Source organism: Trichechus manatus, unplaced genomic scaffold, assembly GCF_000243295.1.
Source record: "Trichechus manatus latirostris isolate Lorelei unplaced genomic scaffold, TriManLat1.0 scaffold00201, whole genome shotgun sequence".
Classification (NCBI taxonomy): domain Eukaryota; kingdom Metazoa; phylum Chordata; class Mammalia; order Sirenia; family Trichechidae; genus Trichechus; species Trichechus manatus.
This window is the reverse complement of record NW_004444137.1, coordinates 3,223,494-3,242,503: the sequence shown is the minus strand read 5'-3', so window position 1 is coordinate 3,242,503 and position 19,010 is coordinate 3,223,494. Positions and strand designations below refer to the sequence as shown.

The 19,010-nt window shown below is 44.4% G+C and overlaps 1 protein-coding gene and 1 pseudogene across 3 annotated transcripts in view; both read left to right on the top strand.

Moving 5' to 3' along the window:
• SYK (spleen associated tyrosine kinase) overlaps positions 1-19,010 on the top strand; it is a 130,831-nt gene that overhangs the window by 12,138 nt on the left and 99,683 nt on the right. The window lies entirely within an intron of this gene.
• LOC101352318 (COMM domain-containing protein 7 pseudogene) lies at positions 4,430-5,084 on the top strand (annotated as a pseudogene).

Sequence of the window (19,010 nt, the reverse complement as noted above, 5' to 3'; positions counted from 1 at the left end):
TTGTCCAACCAGTAGGTGATACTGTTGGGATCCTAACTCTTGAAGGTAGGTGTTTTGAGTCCAGAGCCAGAATTTCTTCTCCACTACTCTAGTAAGGAGTGAAAAATGATCTGTATGATGGGAAGATTTAAAGTCCTATCAAGAAGAGCAAGGAAGCTGTAAAAGGCAATTGGAGGGCATGAGTTCAATCTTAGACATGTTGATTTCACTCTCTTACCAGTACTTATAGAAAACTTATTTTCTTTACAGCTTTGTATGGAACAGGACTAAAAATCTCTAAATCAATGAGAGATTAATATGAAAATATCTGATGCCTTTTGATATGTCTCCTCTCAACCGATTAAGCTTGCTTCCAAAGTTTGTATCCAGAGGGAACTAGAACAATATGGACAGCTAGTTTGAAAGGACACACCAAGCCCCAGGCAGTGAGCACAGTGGTCCTGCGCTCGTGAGCCCATCATGTCTGTGACTGTACCCCGGCAGTACAGAATTGCTGTCCCTTGCATGCAGTGCTGTCGCCAGCATTGTGATGGAAGTAGAAGTTGTCCTGAAGACCTGAAAGAGAGAGGGGAAAAAGGAAAATTTCAAACTTATTTCCATTTGTTTATGGACACTTGGGGTGCAGGTGGGATTTTTTTTAATTTTATTTTTGTTTATTGTTGTAGTTTAAATAAAGTTTACATTTTGAGTTAGTCTCCCATACAAAAATTTATACATACATTGTTATGTGACCCTAATTGCTCTTCATATACTGTGAGAGTACACTCCTCCTTTTCACCCCTGATTCCCCGTGTCCATTCAACCAGCTCCTAACCCACTCTGCCTTCCCATCTCACATCTGGACGGGAGCCGCCCATTCAGTCTCTTGTATCTACTTGAGCTAAGAAGCACACTCCTCATGAATAACACTGTATGTCCCACAGTCCAGTCCAATCCCTGTCTGAAGAGTTGGCCTCAGAAATTGTTTTAGTTCTGGGCTGATAGAGAATCTGGGGGCCATGCTTTCTGGGGTTCCTCCAGTCTCAGTCAGACCATTAAGTCTGGTCTTCTTACGAGAATTTGAGTTCTGTACCCCACCTTTCTCCTGCTCCATCAGGGACTCTCTGTTGTGTTCCCTGACAGGGCGGTCATTGGTGGTAGCTGGGCACCATCTAGTTCGTCTGGTCTCAGGCTGATGAAGTCTCTGGTTTATGTGGCCCTTACTGTCTCTTGGGCTAATACTTTCCTTGTGTCTTTGATGTTCTTCATTCTCCTTTACTCCAGGTGGTTGGGAACAATTGATGCATCTTAGATGGCTGCTTGCAAGCTTTTAAGACCCCAGATACCACTCACCAAAGTAGGATGCAGAACGTTTTCTTAATAAGCTTTGTTATACCAGTTGACCTAGATGTCCCCTGAAAGCATGGTTCCAAGACCCCTACCCCTGCTACTTTGTCTCTCAAAGTATTTGATTGTATTCAGGAAACTTCTTAGCTTTGGTTTAGTCCAGTTGTGCTGACTTCGCCTGTAGTGTGTGCTGTCCTTCCCTTCACCTAAGATAATTCTTATCTACTATCTAGTTAGTGAATAACCCTCACCCTCCCTACAGGTGGGATTTTAAGGACTCAGTCAAAGACAGGCAGCTTGGAAACCAGGGAGAAAGGATACATTCTAGAAAGAATATATTGTTGCTGTTAGTTGTCATCCAGTTGGCTCTGTCTCTTGGCGCCCCTATGTAGAACAGAACCAAGTGTTGCCTGGTCCCGTGCCATCTTCACAATCGTTGGTATGCTCGAGTCCATTCTTGCAGCCACTGTGTACTTTGAGTGCTGTCATGGATTGAATTGTGTCCCCCAAAATATCTGTCCACTTGGCTAGGTCATGATTCCCAGTATTGTATGATTGTCTACCATTTTATCATCTGATGCGATTTCCCTATGTTGTAAATGCTGTCACTATGATGTAATAAGATGGATTAGCTGCAGTTACGTTGATGAGTCTACAAGATTAGATAGTGTCTTAAGCCAATCACTTCTGAGATATAAAAGAGAGAAGTGGGCAGAGAGATGTGGGAACCTCATACCACCAAGAAAGCAGTGCCAGGAGCAGAGTGCATCCTTTGGACCTTGAGGTTCCTGTGCTGAGAAGCTCCCAGACCAAGGGAAGACTGATGACATGGACCTTCCTCCAGAGCCGACAGAGAAGAGAAAGCCTTTCCTTGGAGCTGATGCCCTGAATTTGGACTTGTAGCCCACTGGACCGTGAGACAATAAATTTCTCTTTGTTAAAGCCATCCACTTGTGGTATTTCTGTTATAGCAGCCCTAGATGACTAAGACAAGTGCCTTCCAGTGTAGGGGGCTCATCTTCTAGCACTATATCAAACAGTATTCTATTGTGATCCATAAGGTTCTTATTGGCTAATTTTTGGCAGTAGATCACCAGGCCTTTCTTCCTAGTCTGTCTTAGTCTGGAAGCTCTGCTGAAACCTGTCTACCATGAGTGACCCTGCTGGTCTTTGAAATATCAGTGGCATAGCTTCCAGTATCAGCAACATGAAAGTCACCACAGTACAACAAGCTGACATAGGGGTAGTAGAGAAAGAATATAGCAAAAAGACGTGAGAGGGATGATTTCCCCAAAGGATTGTTGATATTCAATAATGTCTGCAAAGATATATGTGCAAGATGTTCCTTCTAGCTTATTTCTTCCAAGAAAGCTCTGGAAACGGTTGGCGTCTGCTAATGGAGGTGTGGTTAAGTGTGGCGTTGCCTCCTGGCGGCCTCTCTATGCTGATGCTGGGAACAGGAGGGAGCGCCCGGGTATCAAGATGGAGAGATGCCTACACCATCTTAAGTGAGCCTCGTCGATAGATGGTTAAGGAACACTGTGTATGTAAACACCAAGCAGAGAAATTAAGACAGTTAAAATACTCAAGATACCCTTCTTCTCCCCATTAGATTGGCAAAGCAGCCCTGGTGGTGCAGTGGTTAAGTGCTTGGCTGCTAACCAAAAAGGTTGTGGGTTCAAACCCACCAGTCGCTCAGTGAGAGAAAAATGGGGCAGTCTGCTTCCATAAAGATTACAGCCTTGGAAACCGAATGGGGCAGCTCTACTCTGTCCTATAGGGTCGCTATGAGTCGGGATTAACTCGATGGTGATGGGTTTTGTTTGGTTTTGGTTAGATTGGCTATGTGTATATATATATATATATATATATATACACACACAAACAAAAACTTATGTGAAGACGCAGGGAAAAATAAAAAATAATGGTGGACAAATTCTACAAGGTCTTGAGAATGGACTACCAGACCCTAATTATGTGTGGACAATCAGTATAGGGTAAAGGTGGCCGTTCAAATCAGTCAGGGGTGAGGAAAGGGGATTAGTTAGTAGTTAATTAGTAGTCTTGGAAAAATTGGCTAATCATTTGGGAAAAATAAAACTTTACTCTTAATACCAAAATAAATTACAGGTTGAACAAAGAATAAAAATCTAACAGTAAAATCGTAAGAGTACTATAAGAAAGGAAACCCTGGTGGCATAGTGAAGTGCTACCGCCGCTCACCAAGAGGTCGGCAGTTGGAATCCACCAGGCGCTCTTGGAAACTCTGTGGGGCAGTTCTACTCTGTCCTACAGGGTCACTATGAGTCGGAATCAACATGATGGCAGTGGCGTTTATTTTGGGTTTTTAGGCGGCAAGGTGTGGGAAGAGAGATACTCCCACAGGTGGGTGCTGGCAGGGCAGTTTGGCAATATCTTCACAAATGTAAAATGCCCATGAGCTTTGACTCAAACCGTTTCACTTTTAGGACTTATTACACATATAAACTGACAAAAGGGGGAAAATATATACGCATACCGTAATTCATTACAACTTTGTTTTTGTAATAGCAAAAAAAAAAGGAAAACTAAATGCCTATCAATCAAGGGACTGGTTAAATAAACTAGTGTATATCTACATTGGAAAAGAGCTGGGCTGCTAACCAAAAGGTCGGCAGTTTGAATCCACCAGCCGCTGCTTGGAAACCCTATGGGGCAGTTCTACTCTGTCCCATAGGGGGTCGCTGTGAGTCAGAATTGACTCCATGGAAACGGCTATAGAGCCTTCTAAAAAATGTAGAATCTTTGAAAGGCTGCGGGGCCTGGGGGACCTGTGGGGTCTTTGGATGGGGACGGACCCACAGGCTGTGCCTGCACTGCACGCAAGACTCTGTGCCCCGGGCTGAGGGTGGCGACCTGCAGCAGTTCTCAGCCCTGACAAAAGTGCTTTTCCACTCCCTAACGGAGCTGACCGAGCCAAGGAAACCCTGGTGGCATAGTGGTTAAGAGCTACAGCTCCTGACCAGTAAGGCTGGCAGTTCGAATTCACCAGGTGCTCCTTGGAAACCTTCTGGGGCAGCTCTACGCTGACGTGTCCTGTTGGGTCGCTATGAGTCAGAATTGACTCGACGGCAGCAGGGTTGGCTTTTTTTGGTCAGCTGAGCCGAAAGAGGTGGAAAGGTTTCTGGCTCAGCTCTCTGAATGTGCCACCCTCACCACCAGTGAGATCATTCTCGGCTCCCCCCCAAGAAGCATCATGAAGAGCCTCCTGCGGGTTCCAAATGGTGCCTTAAAGAAGAGTCTGACAGCAGAGCTGGTCCCAGCTGATTTCAGAACTCTGGGTCTTAGAGAGGGCAAAGCCACTTACTCTTCTGAAAAGCGGAAGCAGAATCCCCCCACCCTGGTACCATGGGCCGTGGGTGAGACTTTTATGGTGAACTAGCTTCCAGATATGGAGTGGAAATTTGGAGTGACATCTGGGAGCAGTGAACTGGAGATAGTGGGAAGTATTTTTTTTGCAATTCAAGTTGGTCGTTACAAAAGGAAACCAACCTGAAAATCTGTATGAAGAATTAACTTTGCTTCAGCTCCACAGCTTCTTGCTCAAGCCAGAGCGGGTCAGAAACAGCATGGAGCCTTTCGGGGGATTTCTTTCCCCCTGTATCTCCGCCTTGACCCCCCTCCCCTCCCTGGGCGACTGCTCAGAGAGGCACCTCACTCACAGGCCTGTTGGGCGCTCATTTTGGGTTGTTTGCTTGCTGGGAACCCTGGTGGCGTAGTGGTTAAGTGCTGCAGCGGTTAACCCAAAGATCGGCGGTTCAGATCTGCCGGGTGCTCCTTGGAAACTCTACGGGGCAGTTCCACCCTTTACCGGGTCCTATAGGGTCACTATGAGTCGACTCGAAGGCAATGGGTTTGGTTTTGCTTGTTGGGAGCGCAGGCGCAAAGGTTTCTGCAAAACAACAGGATTCCGTACTTAAAGAGCCCTCCACAATCACCCTGTCAACTCTTTAAGGAATCACCACCCTCTCTCCCAGAACACTTTAGATATTCCAGCAGCTTCAGGGGAGAAAACGAGGTGAGTCGCCTCCCCATCACAGCTCCAGAGTAAACAAATGGGGCCAGGACTCAAGATACACGCAGACCACCCTTCCCCCCAAAGCAGAACCCATTTGTGGCTGAGCACGAGGCAGACTGTAGGAATAACATATATGGAGAGCCCCCAAGGACTTCTGTATACACCATTTGTGCTGGGGGCGGGGGCAATGTGGATCTGTTTGTAATGGGTCATTGTGGATGAATATGTGATTGGTCTTCTCTGAAAAGAACCGAGGCTAAACTCTGCCCCCAGTTCTGCTTCCGCCCTGTTGGGTTATAATAAGGCCGGCCTTTTGAGGCTATTTTAGTTTGTTGGTTAGATGATGAAGAAAAAAGGTTCTGACGGGGGAAGAAAAAAAAGTAGACTCTTCGTACCCCAGAATAGAAAGATGTCCAAGTTATATTCAGTGGAAAAAAAAAAAAAAAAAGATGTAGTATGTCATAGATATTTTTAAAACGGCATACATGTACATGATTCTGTAAGCTACATGGAATTGTTATCTGCCACATAGAGGTGGGAGCACATATGCGTGTGTACATACAGAGAATGATCTGGAAGCGTACGCACCAAACTAAGAAGAGCGGTTATCTGGGGAGGAAGTAGAACTGGTGGGGAGAAAAGTGGCGTTGAGGTTGTTAAACTGCATACTTCTATATTGCTGGCTATTTTTACAATGATTGTGATTGTGTATTTTAATCTGGAAAAATAGTAATAAAATTTAAGAACGCTTGCTTGGGAAAAAAGGGCGGAGGGGGGAGTAGGGTATGACCAGGAGGAGGACTGCATTTAGAAACACAATGTCATAGATGTTGGGACCATCTCTCTGCACATGAGGAGTTCGGCTCAGAGAGGTTATGTGGCCTGCCCAGTGTTGCACAGCCTGGTTCTCCAGCAGGACTGCACCCTCATCACTGTTGATGCCAGGCACACCTCCGAAGAAACCCATGTAATTTGGCCTCCACCTGGCTTTGGGAATTATTGATTAAGTGCTCTCTTCCCACCTCACTCTCACCAAAAGCCAAGGTTGAGAAGTAGTAGGATTTTATAGCACACAAACACAGCTTTTAAGGCTAATGAAGTTTCCACTGAATTGCAATTTATTAGTCTGCTGGACATAATGGCAGCTGTGTGTGTGTGCCTTTGATGGCAAACCCTCTGGAAAGTGGGAGTGGTCCCTTCCCACCTGACATACGTCTCTGTGTGTGTGAGAGAGAGAGACCGTGTACACGTTTTTATGCTGAGAATATGCCATTCTGTGAAACTTAAATTCTCCCATGGGACTTGTATTCATGAGATATGCTCGAGTTGCCCTCAAATTGACTCTGACTCATGGCAACCCCACTTATATCAGAATAGAGCTGTGCTCCACGGCTGATTTTTCACAAGGAGACCACCAGGCCTTTCTTCTGAGGCGCATCTGGGTGGACTCGAACTGCCAACCTATCAGTTAACAGCCGAAGCCGAGCGCGTTAACCATTTACACCACCCAGGGACTCCATACGGTCTGTGTATCTCTGAAAGTCTAGGAAGAAAGATATCGAGTAAAGAAGGGCGGTGCATTCTGAACGCATTGCCATAACAGGTGGTGAGTTCACGTAACATAGTTCGTGAACTTGAGAAAGAATGTGTGGCCTGGAATGACGTAAAAACCCACCCACAGCGTTTTCTACTCAAGATAATTTGAATTGCTTCCATCTGTAAGGTTTTTCGGAGCATTATTTTAAGTTCATTTTGCTTATTTTCTTGTCGTTCAGCCCAGTTTGTTGTCTGCTTGTTTTGTGCGGAACGTTTTTTTTTTCTGACGAGGAGAAGGTGAATAATCTCGCTCCTGGTTAAGAGCTTGAGCCCTGGCTTCTTGAGTCAGTGGCTGGATTGCTCTGGCTCGCGGGTTGCAGCAGACGGTGATTTGAAGGACCATTTTGAGATGATCCGTTTCTGTGACTGCCTCATCCTGAACGTACCCACCCAGGCAACAGTGTGTAAATGCTGGGTCATACCCACACTGGAGAGCCCCAAGGACATGCACTGGGTGTTCTCATTCTGTAATAAAATGTCTAGGACCACAGTTTTTTTTTTTTTTTTTTTTAATTGTAGTTTAAGTGTAAGTTTAGAATTCAAGTTAGTCTCTCATACAAAAATTTATACATACATTGTTATGCAACTCTAGTTGCTCTCCCTATACTGGGACAGCACACTCCTCCTTTCCACCCCAGATTGCCGATATCCATTCAACCAGCTCCTGACCCTCTCTGCCTTCTCATCTCACCTGCGGACAGGAGCTGCCCATTTAGTCTCATGTATCTACTTGAGCTAAGAAGCACCCTCTTCGTGAGTATCACTTTATGTCCCACAGTCCAGTTCAATCTTTGTCTGAAGAGTTGGCCTCGGGAATGGTTTTAGTTCTGAGTCGACAAAGAGTCCGGAGGCCATGCTTTCAGGGGTTCCTCCAGTCTCAGTCAGACCTTTAAGTCTGGTCTTTTTACTTGAATTTGAGTTCTGCACCCCACTTTTCTCCTGCTCCGTCAGGGACTCTGTTGTGTTCCCTGTTAGGGCGGTCATTGGTGGTAGCCAGGAACCACCTAGTTCTTCTGGTCTCAGGCTGATGAAGTCTCTGGTTTATGTGGCCCTTTCTGTCTCTTGGGCTAATACTTTCCTTGTGTCTTTGGTGTTCTTCACTGGAAGGAGGGGTCTTATAGGGCAAAATGATTTTAGACACTTTAGGGGAGAGACATAGAGGCAGAGGGTCTCTTGCCCGATAGCATCTCTTGACTTTTGAAACAAGCTGTCTGTTATATCCCATCATTGCATTCAGGAACCCTGCTGGCTTTTAATAACTACACTTGTTACCTGCATCCAGCTGGCCCCTGACTCGTGGCGACCGTGTGCACAACAGAAGTGAACACTTCACAGTCCTGTGCCATCCCCATGATGAGTTGTGGATTGGACCGTTGTGATCCGTAGCGTTTTCATTGACAGTTTTTGGGAAGTGCGTCTCCAGGCCTTTCTTCCTCATGCATCTTGGTCTGGAAGCTTCACTGCAACCTGTTCAGCATCATGGCAATACACAAGCCTCCACTGACAGACGAAGGTAGCTGTGCATAATGTATGTTGGCCAGGAACTGAACCCAGGTCTCGCACATGGGAGGTGAGAATTCTGACCCTGAACCACCGTTACCTCCAATAACCACACCTGGGGTGGTGTTTCCTTCAGCTATCTCTTGCCTTAGTCATGAGACAAGGACACCAATACACACCCCAGCGGGCTGGGGCCTCACTTTTATGAAGCTCTAAAACACTTTGTACCATTGTCTTAGTTATCTAGTGCTGCTGTAATAGAAATACCACAAGTGGATGGCTTCAACAAAGAGAAATTTATTTCCTCACAGTCTAGTAGACTAGAAGTCCAAATTCAGGGCATCAGCTCCAGGGAAAGGCTTTCTCTCTCTGTTGGCTCTGGAGGAAGGTCCTTGTCATCAATCTTCCCCAGGTCTAGGAGCTTCTCTGCGCAGGCACCCCGAGTCCAGAGGATGAGCTCTGCTCCTGGCACTGCTTTCTTGGTGGTATGAGTTCCCCCCACTCTCTTTCCTTTTATCTTTTGTAAGATAAAAGGTGGTGCAGGCCACACCCCAGGGAAACTCCCTTTACATTGGATCAGGGATGTGACCTGGATAAGGGTGGTGTTACAATCCCATCCTAATCCTCTTTAACATAAAATGACAATCACAAAATAAAGGACAACCACACAATACTGGGAATCATGGCCTAACCAAGTTGACACATATTTTGGGGGGACACAATTCAATCCACGACAACCATTATCTTGGCCTTTGCTGCACACTTTAAAAATGTGTAGGTGTTGTCCCCTCTGCCTGACTGCAGCGGTTGGGGACCATGCCGTAGACATTTTCGTAGACTCCAGGCTCCCAGCCTGGCACTGCCTTTGCACATGGTAGGTATCTTACAGTTCTTTTCTAACATTTGAATGTATCAGATAGACAGTAAGGTCAGGGTGGGCAGTGCCTACCGCTCCACCTCGGACACCATGGCCCAGGTGTGGGCGAAAGGCTGTCCCCTCACTTCCCCGCCAAGGATCTGAAGACTGTGCTGTCAGTACGTAGTCGCTAGCCATACGTGGCCACTTATTTATTTTATTTTATTGTGGTGGAATATATATAATATGTATTTGCCTATATATGTATATATATATATATATATATATATATATATAGGTTTGCCATCTCATCCATTTTTGGTCCAATTTAGTGACATTAATTACATTCACCAAGTAATGCCACCAACCATATTAAATAGTTAAATACATTTAAATTAGTTAAAGTTAAATAAAATTTAAAATTCAGTTCTCAGTCACAATAACCACATTTCAGGGGCTAATAGCCACACGTGGCTTGTGGCTCTGCACCGGACAGAGAAGAACAAACGTTTCTTTTTCTTTTTTTTTTAATTGTTGTGCTTTAAGGGGAAGTTTACAATTCAAGTTAGTCTTGTATACAAGAATTTATACATGCATTGTTATGTGACCCTAATTGCTCTCCCTATACTGTGACAGCAAACTCCTCATTTCCACCCCTGATTTCCCATAGAACAAACATTTCCATCATCACAGTAAGGTTCGCTGGACAGCGTGGATGTCAGAGGTACACGTGTATGCCATGTTATACCTGAGCCCCACGTGGTTCTTCCCCTCAGGCGCCAAGGAAGGAACGAGCTTTTACTCAGCTTTTACCTTTCATAGTTCTTACTGCCATCTCGGGTAGTAAGTGTATACTAATGCTCTGCATTTTTCTACATGTTGACCCCAGGTGGCTCCCAATTCCTTTATGGGGATCTGACCCTAGGAATTGATGACCGGCACCAGGAATGCCCCCTTCTCCTTGGATGAGACCCTGAGTCTTGCCCATGGGTATCAGGCCTGGTCCTTTAAACCTCAGCACGATTTCCATCTCAGGTGTCAACACCATCCATTCCTGCCAACACACCCCCCCAATGTTAGGTCGTGAGTGTTCTAGTCCCGCTTAGTTCCAGGAGTACTTGTGAGTCACTCAGGAACTGAAATTGTTCCCACTTGTTGTGTTGCTATAGAAGTCCTCTGAATGTGAACCCAGCCTTGGAGAAAGTGACTAATTAATGTAGCCTTGGGTTAAGCAGTTAAGAACTCGGCTGCTAATCAAAAGGTCGGCAGTTCGAATCCACCAGCCTCTCCTTGGAAACACTATGGGGCAGTTCTACTCTGTCCTATAGGGTTGCTATGAGTCAGAATCGACTCTACGGCAGGGGTTTTTTTTTTGGTAGTTCTTATGTGCACTTTGGAATCCCAAACCTACCAAGAAACTGAAGATAGATCAATGTTAAAGCAGAATATGGAAAGGTATCACAAAGTTCATTAACGGAAAAACATGGCAGAGGGCCTGATTCGCAGTTTGTTATGTCTGTTCTACATACTTGGAGTCCTTGGGTGGTACGAACAGTTAACACAGTTAGCTGCTAACTAAAAAGGTGGTTCGAGACTACCCAGAGGTACCTCAGAAGGAAGACCTGATGATCTACTTCTGAGAACTCAGCCATTGAAAACCCCACTGAACTGTGGGGCACTTCTCTGTTATATAAGGTCACTATAAGTCGGAATCTACTCGACGGCAGTGGGTTTGGTTTTTTGGTTCTGGGTTAAGCACACTTGATTCAGTATAGTTTCTGAAAGAATAGACTAAATTTTTGTTCAAGAGCAGTTTGAGGTAATGGAAAAAGTCTTAGCGTTTATTAAATTCTCTTCCTTTAAAAAATTCCAGTATCAGTTTTTCAAAACATTGGGAACTAAGGTTTTTGTTTTGTCTTGTTTTACGTTTTGAAAGGAAGACTTGGAGAGGGAACATGTTCCTCATTAAGGGAAAATGAAGAAAACAGTGCTGATTGAGTGACCATGTTCTGTGCTTGCAAAGAAAACAGTAGTTTTATTTCTGGAAGTGCGTACCATCTGATCAATTAAAACCTCTCAAAGCAGTTATAGTGGTGGGGGACATTGGTGGGTCAGTGGTAGAGTTCTCACCTTGGGTGAGGAGACCCAGCTTTGATTCCCAGCCAATGCACCTCATGCTCAGCTACCAGCCTTCCACCAGGGGAGGCTTGTGTGTTGCTATGATGCTGACCGGGTTTCAGGGAATCTTACAGATTAAGACAACTAGGAAGAAAGGTCTGGTGATCTACTTCCCAAAATTAGCCACTGAAAATTCCGTGGATCACAATGGTTCGCTATGGGGATGGCAGAGTCCCACGCAGCATTTCATTATGTCATGCACGGGGTCCCTATAAGTCGGGACGCACTCAATAGCAGCTAACAACAAGGGCAACTGGAGATACTTGAGTTGGGCTGACACACGGGTGCATCCTATAGGAGGCAGTACCTGAAGAGCCTCTGTTAGAGAAAACTGAGATGTTCCCCTGTGCAGGGGCCTGCAGGGGGCCCTTCCAAAGTGTTCTCCTGCCGCTGTCCCCTGAAGGCTGAGCTCTACCTCACTCTTTGCAGCTGGGCGAGAGACATGCAGTTGGCCTGTCTTAGTCATCTAGTGCTGCTATAACGGAAATACCACAAATGGATGGTTTTAACAAAGAGAAATTTATTCTCTCATAGTCCAGTAGGCTACGAGTCCAAATTCAGGGCATCAGCTCCAGGGAAAGGCTTTCTGTCTCTGTCAGCTCTGGAGGAAGGTCCGTGGCATCAACCTTCCCTTGATCTAGGAGCTTCTCTGTGCAGGAACCTCAGGTCCAAAGGACACGCTCTGCTCCCGGCACTGCTTTCTTGGTGGTATGAGGTCCCCATATCTCTCTGCTTGCTTCTCTCTTTTATATCTCAAAAGAGATTGACGTAAGACACTATTTAATCTTGTAGACCTTATCAATATAACTGCCACTAATCTATCTTATTACATCAGAGTGATACCATTTACAATATATAGGGAAATTACATCAGATGACAAAATGGTAGACAGTCATACAGTACTGGGAATCATGACCCAGCCAAGTTGACAGACATTTTTGGTGACACAATTCAATCCATGACAGGGAGCCAAACAAATACAGAGAGAGCTGTGTGATTATCAGGCGTTGAGATTAGTTGAGATGAGAGTTTTCCAGATATTAGTATCTATTCACCCTTGTATTGAATTGTACAGTAACCTGTATTTTCTCATCTAGTTTAGTTGTGACCATGGGCTCCTCTTGTGAATAATTTAGAAGTCACTCTAAATAGATTTAAAAAAAATGAATCTGAGAGTCAAGTGTTGTTGTTGTTAGGTGCCGTCGAGTCGGTTCCCACTCATAGCGACCCCATGTACAACAGAACAAAACACTGCCTGTGCCTGCGCCATCCTCATGATCTTTGTTATGCTTGAGCACGTTGTTGCAACCACTGTGTCAATCAAGTGTCAAGAGTCAATTAGCATTCTTGTATCCGATAATATATTTTGTTTTCCTTTTTTTATAAGCAGGGAAATAATTTTTAAAACCAAGTGACATTTGACTGTTTTTGTAAGAGACATGCTTTCGAATCCAATGAACTATTTTATAATACAGTGAAACTCTCTTAGCCTTGCATGTTGTATTAATTCATTAAATGCGTAGATTTTTATTGAGCTTGTTCTATGTGCCCGGAGTCCCCGGGTGGTGCAAATGGTTAACGACTGCTAACCAAAAGGCTATGGAAGTTTGAGTCCACCCAGAGGTGCCTCAGAAGAGAGACGTGGCCATCTACTTTTGAAAAATCAGCCACTGAAAATCCTATGGAGCACAGATGTCCTCTGACACACATGGACTCAGCATGAGTTGGGGTTGACACATGAGTTGACAGCCAGTGGTAACTGGTTATTATGTGCCTGACACCATTCTGGGTGCCAGGAGGACATTGGTGAGCTGTTGAGAGGCCAGACAAGTCACAGTCATCGAGATTAAAAGCCATCTCATCAGCTTGATATTTCTGTTACAGTGTGATAGCAGGCCCAGTGAGGTCTCAAAATAAGAATCTTCTAATTATCACAAAAGTGTCTTTCTTATGAAAGAATACTTTGTCACAGCCATTTTTTAAAAAAATAAAACATCTTTCTCTTAACCAGGGACTGATTTTATGGCAGGTTTTCGTTTCAACTGGCAACCATGTGGTGTAATACACACCACCAGGAGGTCCACAGGGGCTCACAATGTTCAGACCCACGGGATGATCACACGGCATATTGGGCACGGGAACCCCAGCGTCCCAGCAGGGCAACATCAGGTATCTTCCTTCAGTGGGGGTCTTTGCTGCAGTTCACACCGTCCAGGGCCAAGGAGGCAAGGTCTACACGGACGCCTTCCCCAGGAGCCATTTCTCTCTGAACAGCACTGTAGACATTGTTTCCAGGGTCCCTGCAAGAAACAGGTACAAAGCTTTGGCTTTTCATCAAGTATTTCTAGTTCTCCCAGACTAGGGAGAAAGACATGGCCGTCTACTTCCAAAAATCACAAGGGTCTGATCCACAGCTGATCATGGATGTGGCGCAGGATGGCACAGCACTGGGCAGTGTTTTGTTCCACTATGCATGGGGTCACCATGAGTTGGGGACCAACGTCACACCAGCTAACAACAACAACGTTGATCTCCCAGTCTGGGTGCAATTTCTATATTAGGGATTATTTTTACCATAAGCAATGCTGCTTAACCATATAATTGACAGGCCACCTTACCAGGTTACCCGGGGAACAAGGCTGGAGAGTTAACCAAAAGTCAAATTCTTATGCAGAAGGGAATGGATTTTATTAACCTATTGCCCACATTTAACACTAACTTATTTTTTTAAATACAGAAATCTTGGTTTCTTTACAACATTCTTCGTCATGCAGCATTATGAAGCCCTACCCTTGTTTATTTGCTCAACATGCTTTCCCCAAGAGAACATTTCCAACCGCACACCCCTGGTGTGGTGGGGGAGCCGTTTTCCCTGGAGGGGAGACATATTTGATCACTGGCATCGTTCACAATTGTTGTGGTGTGGTGATGCTATTATGGTTTCCCGGGGCCAGCTACTCTCACTGCCCCAGCTGTGACATGGGCCCCAGTCTTGCTTTCCGCCGGGTCCCCAGCACCTAGAACATGCCTGACACATGAGAGGTTCATGGGTGCTAAAGGAAGTTAATGTTGAATGCCTGGATTAGAGCAGCGGTTCTGTCTTCATGGGCTACCCAGGACCCTGAAGTCATCCCAGAGTCCTGCATTGCAGAGTTACTCCCGACTGCAAGGACTATGGGGGCATTAGCTCCGGCTACCTTCTGGAAGATGCCCAGATCAACATGGATCTCCATGACAGTGAATTTATATATATATATGTATAAGTTATGATTGGCACATTCTGCTTTATTTTAAAAAATCTTTTGTACTTTGCAAATTAAACTGTTTAACTATCTCTACGTGCGTTTTACTTTATACAATGTTTTATAGAAATTCTTGTCATAGCCAATCTCTATATGAACTAATTTGTGTAAAAACCAGGTCATTGGGATTATACTATTACAGATAATACATTGGTGTTTTTTGAAAATCAGTTACCCTCTGAGGAACAAAATTTATATTTGAATTATACCCTATTATATTCTATAATTTGAATAATATTCTAAATGTAATATTTACTTATTGAAGGATTCTTTGGTCAAAAAATTGAATGACACAGGAAGCATCCAAAGCGGATGGAAGGAATACACAGAGTCACTGTACCGAAAAGAATTGGTTGACTATTTCAACTATTTCAGGAGGTAGCATATGATCAAGAGCTGATGGTACTGAAGGAAGAAGTCCAAGCTGCATTAAAGGCATTGGCGAAAAAACAAAGCTCCAGGAATTGACAGAATACCAATTGAAATATTTCAACAAATGGATGCAATGCTGGAAGCACTCACTCATCTATGCCAAGAAATTTAGAAGACAGCTACCTGGCCAACCGCCTGGAAGAGATCCATATTTGTGCCCATTCCAAAGAAAAGTTATCCAATGAAATGTGGAAGTTATCAAACAATATCATTAATATCACATGCAGGTAAAATTTTGCTGAAGATCATTCGAAAGTGACTGCAGCAGTACATTAGCAGGGAACTGCCAGAAATTCAAGCTGAATTCAGAAGAGAACGTGGAACGAGGGATATCATTGCTGATGTCAGATGGATCTTGGCTGAAAGCAGAGAATACCAGAAAGATGTTTGGCTATATTTTATTGACTATGCAAAAGCATTTGACTATGTGGATCATAACAAATTATGGATAATGTTGCCAAGAATGGAAATTCCAGAACACTTAATTGTGCTCATGTGGAACCTGTATATAGACCAAGAGGCTGTCATTGGAACAGAAAAAGGGGATATTGCATGGTTTAAAATCAAGAAGGGTGTGCATCAGGGTTGTATCCTTTCACCATACTTATTTAATCTGTATGATGAACAAATAATCCGAGAAGCTGGACTATATGTAGAGGAGTGCAGCATCAGGATTGGAGGAAGTCTCATTAACAACCTTCACTATGCAGATGACACAACCTTGCTTGTTGAAAGTGAAATGGACTTGAAGGACTTACTGATGAATATCAAGGACTACAGCCTTCAGTATGGATTACACCTCCACATAAAGAAAACAGAAATCCTCACCACTGGACCAATAAGCAACATCATGATAAACGGAGAAAATATTGAAGTTGTCAAGGATTTCATTTTATTTGGATCCACGATCAATGCCCATGGAAGCAGCAGTCAAGAAATCAAACAACACATTGCATTGGGCAAATCTGCTGCAAAAGACCTCCTTTAAGCGTTCAAAAGCAAAGATGTCACTTAAGGACTAAGGTGCACCTGACCCAAGCCATAGTATTTTCAGTTGCCTCATATGCATGTGAAAACTGGACAGTGAATAAAGAAGACTGAAGAAGAAGTGATGCCTTTAAATTATAGTGTTGGCAAAGAATATTGAATGTTCCGTGGACTGCCAGAAGAATGAACAAATCTGTCCTGGAAGAAGTACAGCCAGAATGCTCCTTAGAAGTGAGAATGGTGAGACTTTGTCGCACTTATTTTGGACATGTTAACAGGAGGTCCCCGTCCTGGGAGAAAGACATCATGCTTGGTAAAGTAGAGGGTCAGCAAAAAAGAGGAGGACCATCAACAAGATGGACTGACAGAGTGGCTGCAGCAGTGGGCTCAAACTTAGCAACAATTGTGAGGATTGTTCAGGACCAGGCAGTGTTTCGTTCTGTTGTGCGTGGGATCGCTATGAGTCAGAACTGACTTGACAGCACCTAACAACAACAACAGCAATATTTAATTTCTAACTTTTTTCTTTATACGCTCTCTTTTCTTTTAATTTTATAATTAAAAATTTCATAGAAACATGTTAAATTCTCATGATGGAGCAGAACTATAGGGAGTGGTGAATAGAAATGTGTAACTATGCCTTCCTAGGAGCGAACGCCTCAGAAGATCTACATAAGAAGGTCATTTCCACCCAAATAGTGAGGGCCAACTGAGTCAACTTCCTGCCCGTCTTTACTCCCATCCTCATCACCAACACTGGGGGAGCATTTACTGCGTGCCAGGCCACAGGCCATAAGTACTTCATGTAGATTGGTAATGTAATTCCCACACCAATGATTGGAGGTGGGTGTTACTATTATCCTCATCTTGTAGACGAGGAGATGGAGTCTCTGCTGTATGGCAAAAAGTGGTGGTGAGTGATATGAACCCAGGCACTTCAATTCTGGGACTTTAACCACTTCACAAGCCACCTCCCCTACTCCACACATACTTGGGCTTTCTGTGAGTCTGCAGGAGGGTTCTGCCTAAAATAAAGATGTAAAATGTAGCCTAACTTGGTGAGCATTGCCTTCAAAGCACAAAGCCACTAATTTTGTAATTACTTCAGTTTTTTAAAAATTTAAACCTGAAGTTTTGTTCATGGTTGTGCATAAGGAAAAGAAAGAAATTAAGATAATAAGGTCCACAGTTTCTCTGTATATTTGGGACACAATTATGTTTTATTAATAAGCCTGGTAGAGAGTAAAACTAGATAGCATCTAAATGGGACAGACAGAATTTTGATAACTCTATCCCGTTTGGGAGGAGTATGAAAAACAAATATTGTCTTCCTTCTACATTTCGTGTTTGCATGACAAAACAAGGACTTAACCATTGGAGGTAGAAGTAGTTTGGAATTGGTTCAGAGCTCCTCGGCAGAAAATACTGGAAGAATGTGTACCAGGTGTTAAAGAATGAGCATATGAGAAGATGTTGGGTCTCTCCTAGTGGTTTGGATGAAGTCAGGTAGACTGGACTAGTAACTCTGGTGCACCTACAGGCTGGCTTAGATTTGAGATGAGCAATTGGGATTCCTACCTGGAGAAGAATGTAGTCACATCTCCGTTACTCATCCATTCATTCATCTGGCAAATGTTTCGGGAGCATCTATTACACGACAGGCCATGTGCTAGACACCAGAGAGAGTAGGGAACAAAACAAGACACAGGCTTCTGGTTTCAGCTATGACATGAAAAGAGCTTTGAAGTCATCCCTTCCATCCTTACAACAAGAAAAAGCTGAACAAACTGAAAAGTCAGTGGCTTTTCTGAGACCCATCAGAGAACTGGAGTTGCAGGGCAAAGAGCCCCTGAAGTCTGGAGAGACAGGCAAGTCCAGAAAGACAGAGCCAAGGTCTGCTTACACGGAGAGAAGCCTCTGGAGCCGTAAACTGGTAGGAACTCATCAATGGTAATTTTGATGAATTGCTGGAGGCTGAGTGTAGACAAGCAGTGTTGCTGGGGTCTTCTGCCCAACCTGGGCAGCCCCTTTGAGGTTCTTGCCTTCTACTGACCAAGAATGACCAGGAGAGGCTCAAGTCTTCTGCACGAACAAAGCTTTACTGAGCAAAAGTAGCTCGCGAGCAGAGACAAAGAGGGACAATGCAAAGCTAGCCTTTGTCTCCCCGAACAAAGGATTGGCTGGAGCATATAAAGGTTTTTAGGCAGGAAAAAGGCATCATCTTTGTTCATGAAAGAGGCAGGGCTATGAAGATTAGGCATGCGCACAGGAGGCATCCCAAGATGGAACCCGTAACAAAGGCTCCAGGGACTGGATGGCAGGACTTATTATGGGGAGCAATGCCTGCACAGTCCCCCCATGGTGCTGGCTCTATGCCTGTCACAGGTCTGTCGGTCACTTTATGGATGTTTGCACATGCTCCAGGGACAAGATCAGGCCGGTTCTTCTGGAAAACATCAAGGAAGTACATTGAGAGCTGAGTGGATTGTTCTTTCATTATTGCATGTTCCAAGATAATGGGTTTTGTGTCATTAGTTAAGCACATGTTTTTAGTTCAGGGTTCTTTGCCTAGGAGCTCTGTCCCTTTTTCCCTTCCCTGTCTCAGCAGGAGAGTGAGAAACTCCTGGGGAATGCAATCTTAGAAGGACTTTCATCTCACATTTTCGTGGGCTTTACTTCCAGCAACCCCACCAGGTTCTCACAGTGAGGATCTGAGAAAGAGCCCCTCGTGGCTCTGCAGGGTGAAGGGGGAGAGTAATCAGTATGAAATACACCC